A 9,473-nucleotide genomic window follows, 5' to 3' on the forward strand; every position below is an offset into this window, starting at 1 on the left:
TTTTTTTTTTTTTTTTTGATTAAAAATTTATGGGAGTCGGGCCGGGCGCGGTGGCTCACGCGGTAATTCCAGCAGTTTGGGAGGCCGAGGCGAGTAGATCACCTGAGGTCAGAAGTTCAAGACCAGCCTGGTCAACATGGTGAAACCCCGTCTCTACTAAACATACAAAAATTAGCCGGGCGTGGTCGCGGGCGCCTGTAATCCCAGCTACCCTGGAGGCTGAGGCAGGAGAATAGCTTGAACCCGGGAGGCGAAGTTTGCAGTGAGTCGAGATTGCGCCATTGCGCTCCAGCCTGGGCAACTAGAGCGAAACTCCGTCTCAAAAAAAAGAAAAAAAAATTATGGGAGTCAAGGTAAAAATATTAAAGAATAAAATCAAAGAGTAATTCAAGGGCCGGGCGCGGTGGCTCACGCCTGTAATCCCAGCACTTTGGGAGGCTGAGGTGGGCGGATCACGAGGTCAGGAGATCAAGACCATCCTGGCTAACACGGTGAAACCCCGTCTCTACTAAAAATACAAAAAATTAGCCGGGCGTGGGGGCAGGCGCCTGTAGTCCCAGCTACTTGGGAGGCTGAGGCAGGAGAATGGCGTGAACCTGGGAGGTGGAGCTTGCAGTGAGCCAAGATTGCGCCACTGCACTCCAGCCTGGGCGACAGAGCGAGAATCCGTCTCAGAAAAAAAAAAAAAAAAAAGAGTAATTCAAGAATTGAAGAGCACCCAGCTAGCAGCTATGGTTTGTAGTTTGTGGTCCATGAAAAACTTTATATATAAAACTTTATTTATTTTTCTTTCTTTATAATGAGATTTTACTGCTTTTCTTATATCTCTACATAGTACTTTCTATAACGATTCCTTTTTTTATTTTTTAGGTTTTTTTTTTAATACTTTAAGTTCTAGGGTACATGTGCACAACGTGCAGCTTTGTTACATATGTATACATGTGCCATGTTGGTGTGCTGCACCCGTTACCGTGTCATTTACATTAGGTGTATCTCCTAATGCTATCCCTCGCTCCTCCCCCTACCCCACGACAGGCCCTGGTGTGTGATGTTCCCCACCCTGTGTCCAAGTGTTCTCATTGTTCAATTCCCACCTATGAGTGAGAACATGCGGTGTTTGGTTTTCTGTCCTTGCGATAGTTTGCTCAGAATGGTGGTTTCCAGCTTCATCCATGTCCCTAAAACTTTAAATATAAAAGAAAAACTTTATATATAAAGTGCATGATGGAAAAAACTTTATGTATAAAGTGCATGATGGAGAAACTCAAATTCAATAATTGATTTAGTAGAGTTATGTAGTTTCTTAATTTGTACGATCAAGGTGGAAATTTCCTGGTTAGGTAATCATTGGTTAATTGGCAGTTTATAGTTGGTTAAGGCTGAATTTTGTTTCCCCAAAGAGTAATTTACAAAAAAAATTCATTAGATTGCCGGTCGCGGTGGCTCACGCCTGTAATCCCAGCACAATGGGATGCCGAGGCGGATGAATCACCGAGAACAGCCTGACCAACATGGAGAAACCCCGTCTCTACTAAAAATACAAAATTAGCTGGGCGTGGTGGCACGTGCCTGTAATCCCAGCTACTTGGGAGGCTGAGGCGCGAGCCTGAGGCAGGAGAATTGCCCGAACCCGGGAGGCAGAGGTTGCGGTGAGCAGAGATTGCGCCATTGCACTCCAGCCTGGGCAACAAGAGCAAAACTGTCTCAAAAAAAAAAAAAAAAAAAAAAAAAAAAAAAAAGCCTTAGATTTAGAATGCATTTACATTTTTGCCATTCAGTGTGCATTTTATATTCCGTATTTTAATCATTTTTTGATAAAGCGTTGGATGGCACTTTGTTTTCTGTTTGAAAATATTTCCCATGAGAAGAAAGCAGAGAATAATTCTCCTGACGCTTTATTGTAAAAAATCTCTGTGCCTCTTTTCCTTTTATCTTTCCTAGCCACAGAGATTTTATCAGAATGTTTTTTGGTGAAGGTTTCCCTTTGGAAACTTTATGGAGTGATGCGTCCTCAGCCACCCTTCAGTTTTTTTCTGGTCCTGGGTTTCAGTACTGTCTGGGGATAAATCAAGATATCCACTGTGGCTATGTCGGCTAGAGTGTCTAGTGAATATCAGCTCCTGAGTCATTTTCTCCCATAAGACAACCTGAGGTATGGAGTGTAGCCTCTCAAGGGAGCAGGTGGGTGCCCTGGGGCTGAGAGGAATCTCCTGGTGTAGTCTTCCTTGGAAAAGCAAACCTTTTTAGATTTTTTTTTTTTTTTTTTTTTTTTTGAGACAGAGTCGCGAAAACTGGAGTGCAGTGGCGCGATCTCGGCTCACTGCAACCTGTGCCTCCCAGGTTCAAGCAATTCTTCTGCCTCAGCCTCCCAAGTCGCTGGGATTACAGGCGTCCACCACACCCAGCTAATTTTGTTGTTGTTGTTTGTCTCGCTCTGTCGCCCAGGCTGGAGTGCAGTGGCACGATCTCCGCTCACTGCAAGCTCCGCCTCCCGGATTCATGCCATTCTCTAGCCTCCTGCCTCAGCCTCCCGAGTAGCTGGGACTACAGGCGCCCGCCACCACGCCCGGCTGATTTTTTGTATTTTTCATAGAGACGGGGTTTCACCATGTTAGCCAGGATGGTCTCGATCTCCTGACCTCATGATCTGCCTGCCTCGGCCTCCCAAAGTGCTGGGATTACAGGCGTGAGCCACCGCGCCCGGCCTAATTTTTGTGTTTTTAGTAGAGAGGGGGTTTTGTCATGTTGGCCAGGCTGGTTTCGAACTCCTGACCCCAGGTAATCTGCCCATCTCAGTCTCCCAAAGTGCTGGGATTACAGGCGTGAGCTACCGTGCCCAGGCTTTTTTAGATAGTAAGATTGTCTTCGCCCAACCCAGCTTATTTCTTGGAGACACATTGCTGGTCAGCCAATCAGATGCTGCCATTGAGGGTAAAGCACAGAAATAATTTCTGCCACCTGTATTCTCTAAGATTTGTGAAAGAAAAAGTAGTATCCCCAAAGACAAAAAACCCAAACATGACCCCCGTGAAATGGTGCAAGAACTTGCAAAGTAAAAAGCATCTGGGGCACTCACTGAGGCATAGGGCAGTGTCTCCTGAGAGGGTGGTCTTTGAGAACTTAAATAAGTAGGATGGGGTGGGAGAATCTTTCAAGTGATTAGATGGCCTGATTTGACACGTGAGTCAGACACATTTGTTTTCTCATCAGTACTGCCACTCTTTAGGTTTGTTACCTTGAAAAAATTTGTTCACTTATTTTGACTTCAGCTTTTAAACTGTAACTTGCATTTTATTAGTGGGACTTAAAAGGTAAGAAAATGTTCACAAAGGGTATCAAAGAGGTGGATTTCAGAGTAAATTAATACCTAATTTCATACTCCATTTGTTAACAATTCTCATTTACCTTTTTCTTGCCCAGAGTGAGTTCTGGAATTTTCTCAGGTGTGTGTGTCTTTTTTAAATGGCTGGGTGATTACAAACAGAATTCCAAGACCTAGCTTTTAGAATGCTACCAAGGAAAAGAATAGAAAAAAACTCTCATTTTGGCTGCAGAAAATAAATACATTTCCACAAGAAAATGTGGTAAATAATTGGTGAGTTACATAGATTTATGAAAACATCAGTTCTTCCTTTGGCAGAGTAAGTTTGTGACACTGACTATCTATGTTCTATATCCCATCATCTTGATTTCTGAGATTTATGCTAAATTTTATGAGCTGAAACTTGATACTCCTAGAAGTGTTCCCATATGACTAGTTGTTTACTACATAATTTTTTTTTTTTTTTTGAGACATTCTCGCTCTGTCGCCTAGGCTGGAGTGCAGTGGCGCAAGCTGGACTCACTGCAACCTCTTCCTCCCACGTTGAAGTAATTCTCCTGCCTCAGCCACCCGAGTAGCTGGGACTACAGGCGCGTGCCACCACGCCTGGCTAATTTTTTTTTTTTTTTTTTGTATTTTTAGTTGAGACGGGATTTCACCGTGTTACCCAGGATGGTCTCCATCTCCTGACCTTGTGATCCTGACCTCGTGATCCACCCGCCTTGGCCTCCCAAAGTGCTGGGATCACAGGTGTGAGCCACCACGCCTGGCCTACTACATAATTTTTAATAGAAATAATAATGGGGCCGGGCGCGGTGGCTCAAGCCTGTAATCCCAGCACTTTGGGAGGCCGAGGCGGGCGGATCACGAGGTCAGGAGATCGAGACCATCCTGGCTAACACCATGAAACCCCGTTTCTACTGAAAATACAAAAATTAGCTGGGCGTGGCGGCGGACGCCTGTAGTCCCAGCTACTCGGGAGGCTGAGGCAGGAGAATGGCGTGAACCCGGGAGGCGGAGCTTGCAGTGAGCCGAGATCACGCCACTGCACTCCAGCCTGGGCGACAGAGCGAGACTCCGTCTCAAAGAAAAACAAAACAAAACAAATAATAATGGGTTTATTTTCTGAAAGGAATAGATACTTTGGCATTTCTTATTGAGGTATAAAATATAACTGTCGGCCGGGTGCGGTGGCTCACGCCTGTAATCCCAGCACTTTGGGAGGCCGAGGCAGGTAGATCACCTGAGGTCAGGAGTTCAAGAACAGCCTGGCCAACATGGTGAAACCCCATCTCTACTAAATATACAAAAATTAGCTAGGCGTGGTGGCGGGTGCCTGTAATCCCAGCTACTCAGGAGGCTGAAGGAGGAGAATCGCTTGAACGTGGGAGGCAGAGATTGCAGTGAGCCGAGATTGTGCCACTGCGCTCTAGCCTGGGCAAGAGAGCAAGACTCTGTCTGGAAAAAAAAAAAAAAATTCTTCTCTTATATTAACACCATGTTTGAGTAATTTTGCTGGATTTTTCAAACACTTAGTTTCAAAAACCAAATGAATAATTGACATGGAAATTAAGGCTTGAGTCCAGTGACTTCAAGCTAAGGCTAATATTGAGTCTGCAAAAGGGGGTTATTAAAAGTCCCAGTTAGTTCTTTCTGGGGAGCTGCCCCTGCAGATGTCCCAGCTTGCTCACACCAGCCTTGGAAGAAGCCTTTATACTGAGAGAAGCTACAGAGCCCTGGAAAGCTGGGGACCCACAGGCAGATGCAGTTAAGGTTAAAATGGAAAAGGAATGGGAGGGTCTTACTGAAAATAAAGTTGTTATTGTTTTGAGGCAGTTTCTAGATTTTGTAAAATAAAATAAAATTAGGTTTCTATTAAAACATTTGCATTTTAAAAGAGTATTGCAACAGAAGGAAGTACCAACTATAAAATCTTTAAGGATTGCAAAGTTTAGGCAGACAAAGGCTTTCTTTCATAGTGAGGAGCAAACAAGGTTAGAAAGAAGGTGGAAGGGGAATGGCAAATAGAGTGAGAAAATATCAGATTTTGGATTAGAAAGTGTTGTACCCTGAAGTCAGCATGTTCTTAGGAAGGACATAAAATGGGATTGTATGTTGGCTCAGACTGGTGGGAGGGATCTAGGCAGTATGGCTTGCTGCCTGGATGGATGTTGATAAGATGTTCTTGTGGTCAGGCAGTTTGGCCCTTTTTCCAGCAAGATGTAATAAGGAGGTTGCTTGGACTGTTACACAGACGGGTGTGATAAGAAAGTCCTGTGGTTGGGCAGGATGTTTGGCACGGCCCGAATCCCCGTGGAATGTTTCATTCTGACCATTGAGAGGTGACAGCGTGCTGGCAGTCCTCAGAGCCCTCGCTTGCTCTGGGCACCTCCTCTGACTGGGCTCCCACTTTGGCGGCATTTGAGGAGCCCTTCAGCCCACCACTGCACTGTGGGAGCCCCTTCCTGGGCTGGCCAAGGCTGGAGCCCACTCCCTCAGCTTGCAGGGAGGTGTGGAGGGAGAGGCGCGAGCAGGAACCGGGGCTGCGTGCGGCGCTTGCGGGCCAGCTGGAGTTCTGGGTGGGCGTGGGCTTGGCGGGCCCCACACTCGGAGCAGCCGGCCAGCCCTGCTGGCCCTGGGCAATGAGGGACTTAGCACCTGGGCCAGCGGCTGCGGAGGGTGTACTGGGTCCCCCAGCAGTGACAGCCCACCGGCGCTGCGCTCGAGTTCTCGACGGGCCTTAGCTGCCTTCCCGCGGGGCAGGCCTCGGGACTGCAACCCGCCATGCCTGAGCCTTCCCCCGCCTCCCTGGGTTCCTGTGCAGCCCGAGCCTCCCCAACGAGCGCCGCCCCCTGTTCCACGGCGCCCAGTCCCATTGACCGCCCAAGGGCTGAGGAGTGCGGGCGCACGGCACCGGGACTGGCAGGCAGCTCCACCCGCAGCGCCGTTGCAGGATCCACTAGGTGAAGCCAGCTGGGCTCCTGAGTCTGGTGGGGACGTGGAGTCTTTATATCTAGCTCAGGGATTGTAAACACACCAATCAGCACCCTGTGTTTAGCTCAAGGTTTGTGAGTGCACCAATCGACACTCCGTATCTAGCTGCTCTGGTGGGGCCTTGGAGAACCTTTATGTCTAGTTCAGGGATTGTAAACACACCAATCAGCACGCTGTGTTTAGCTCAAGGTTTGTGAGTGCACCAATCGACACTCTGTATCTAGCTGCTCTGGTGGGGCCTTGGAGAACCTTTATGTCTAGCCCAGGGATTGTAAACACAGCAATCAGCACCCTGTGTTTAGCTCAAGGTTTGTGAGTGCACCAATCGACACTGTATCTAGCTGCTCTGGTGGGGCCTTGGAAAACCTTTATGTCTAGCTCAGGGATTGTAAACACACCAATCAGCACCCTGTGTTTAGCTCAAGGTTTGTGAGTGCACCAATCTACACTCTGTATCTAGCTGCTCTGGTAGGGCGTTGGAGAACCTGTGTGTGGAAACTCTGTATCTAACTAATCTGATGGGGAAGTGGAGAACCTTTGTGTCAAACTCAGGGATTGTAAACGCACCAATCAGCGCCCTGTCAAAACAGGTCACTCGGCTCTACCAATCAGCAGGATGTGGGTGGGGCCAGATAAGAGAATAAAAGCAGGCTGCTGGAGCCAGCATTGGCAACCCGCTGGGGTCACCTTCCACACTGTGGAAGCTTTGTTCATTCGCTCTTTGCAATAAATCTTGCTACTGCTCACTCTTTGGGTCCACGCTGCTTTTATGAGCTGTAACACTCACCATGAAGATCTGCAGCTTCACTCCTGAACCCAGCAAGACCAGAGCCCACCAGGAGGAACGAACAACTCCAGACGTGCTGCCTTAAGAGCTGTAACACTCACCACGAAGGTCTGCAGCTTCACTCCTGAGCCAGCGAGACCACGAACCCACCAGAAGGAAGAAACTCAGAACACATCTGAACATCAGAAGGAACAAACTCCAGACGCGCCACCTTAAGAGCTGTAACACTCACCGCGAGGGTCCGCGACTTCATTCTTGAAGTCAGACCAAGAACCCACGAATTCCGGACACACCATGGTCTGCGAAATGGTGGGGGGGCTTACAAAATGGAGCAGCTTGGACTAACAGTCAGAATTCAAGTTTTAGACAGTGCGTTGGTGTTGGAGAATTGCTTGATATACAGCAAACTACAGATTTGGTGCCAGAAGAAAGATATCTCAGAGGCCTGGCCTGGAATGTAACTCTAGGTATCTGGGAAAGGGAGGCTCTGCTCTCCTGTTACACAGGCTGTCACACTGTCCATTGTCCTGTGATTCCAGTCACCTCCCAGGATGAGAGAAGACCGAAAACTTAAAGGAAAGGAGCGCTGATAACAGATCCCCTTTTCCCCACAGCTACCACCACAGGATTTTCACCCACTAACAAAGATGCCTACTAGAGGCCCCGCCCCGCCCCGCCCCGCCTCCCCACGCGGTTGGCCGAGGCTTAGGGCTGCGACCCCCAGCACCCCTGCGAACGTGGCGCTGCCAGTGGCGCGGAGCGTGCGTGCGTGCGGGTGGTGCTCTGTACCCTTCGCGCGGCCCTGTCACCCGCCGCGCCCTGCCCGCCGAGGCCTTGGAAGCTGGGGGTGGGCGCTGTTCGGACGCTGCGCGCGGGACCAGCTCTGCTCTCGGTGCGCAAATTCACAGAGAAACATGAATGGATGGCAACAGAAAATGATATCGGAACACTGGGAATCAGCAATTTTGCACAGGAAGCGTTGGGAGATATTGTTTACCGTAGTCTGCCTGAAGTTGGGACAAAATTGAACAAACAAAATGAGTTTGGTGCTTTGGAAAGTGTGAAAGCTGCTAGTGAACTCTATTCTCCTTTATCAGGAGAAGTAACTTAAATTAATGAAGCTCTTGGAGAAAATCCAGGACTTGTAAACAAATCTTGTTATGAAGATGGTTGGCTGATCAAGATGACACCAAGTAACCCTTCAGAACTAGATGAATTTACGAGTGAAGAAGCATATGAGAGATAGAGAAAATCTATTGAGGAGTGAAAATGGAACCCCTAAATAAACTAGTGTGAAATAACCCAGCAGAGTTGTCTTAAACTAGGGGTGGATGGAAGACTTAGAATACCAACTTTTAGCATTACCGATTGGGGGAGAAAAAACTGTTAACACTGCTAATGAAAGAAAATGCCCTTTAACTTTCTAATGATTATAGATAAATATAATACACGTCTTTATCACAATATCCTATGATTTTTAGTCTAGGCTCTGGTATTCAGAATTCATGAGATTATCCATGGTAAAAACTGGTTATAAAAATTACATAATTCAAAGATAACGTTGTTATTCTTAAGCTTTATATAATATTGTAACTTGCATATATCCATACCTGGATTTGGGCTGAAATAGTTAATGATCTTTCTATTGGAAATAACTGGGAGTGAAGAGGTTTTTGTTGCTTGTACAGTGTCAGATGAGGAACAATACTATCTTAATTTTGCAATACACTGCATTTGCTGATGCTGTTTTTACACAGTGAAGCAACAGCTTTGCAGCAAAATAATAAAATACTTTTTTGTTAATCATGTGTTTTGATGTTAATATTTCATTTAGTGACTCTGCTAGTATTTGTGAAAGTGCTAACTTTAACTTACGGAAAGTTACTTTTTTTTTTTTTTTTGAGACGGAGTCTCGCTCTGTAGCCCAGGCTGGAGTGCAATGGCACTATCTCGGCTCACTGCAAGCTCCACCTCCCGGGTTCACCCCATTCTCCTGCCTCAGCCTCCCAAGTAGCTGGGACTACAGGCTCCCGCCACCACGCCCAGCTAATTTTTTGTATTTTTAGTAGAGACGGGGTTTCACCGTGTTAGGATGGTCTCGATCTCCTGACCTCGTGATCCGCCCACCTCGGCCTCCCAAAGTGCTGGGATTACAGGTGTGAGCCACCGCGCCCGGCCGGAAAGTTACTTTTTAAAAGGAAATTTAAGCCAGAACAATGAAAAGCTCCAAGAAAATGTTTCCTTTAGTCACAAATCTGGTTTTCCTTAAGCCAAGATTTGTCACCTTTAACATAATAAAAAATAAATCACTGACTTTGATTTTCTGGGAAAAAAAAAAAAAAAGATGCTAGACATTGAGGTGTTCACACC

General features: G+C 46.9%; 1 pseudogene; it reads left to right on the forward strand.

The window, feature by feature from the left end:
- The first annotated feature begins 7,429 nt into the window (after positions 1-7,429).
- Positions 7,430-8,370, forward strand: LOC129041484 (glycine cleavage system H protein, mitochondrial-like; annotated as a pseudogene).
- Positions 8,371-9,473: the final 1,103 nt, after the last annotated feature.

Source organism: Pongo pygmaeus, chromosome 6, assembly GCF_028885625.2.
Source record: "Pongo pygmaeus isolate AG05252 chromosome 6, NHGRI_mPonPyg2-v2.0_pri, whole genome shotgun sequence".
Lineage (NCBI taxonomy): Eukaryota > Metazoa > Chordata > Mammalia > Primates > Hominidae > Pongo > Pongo pygmaeus.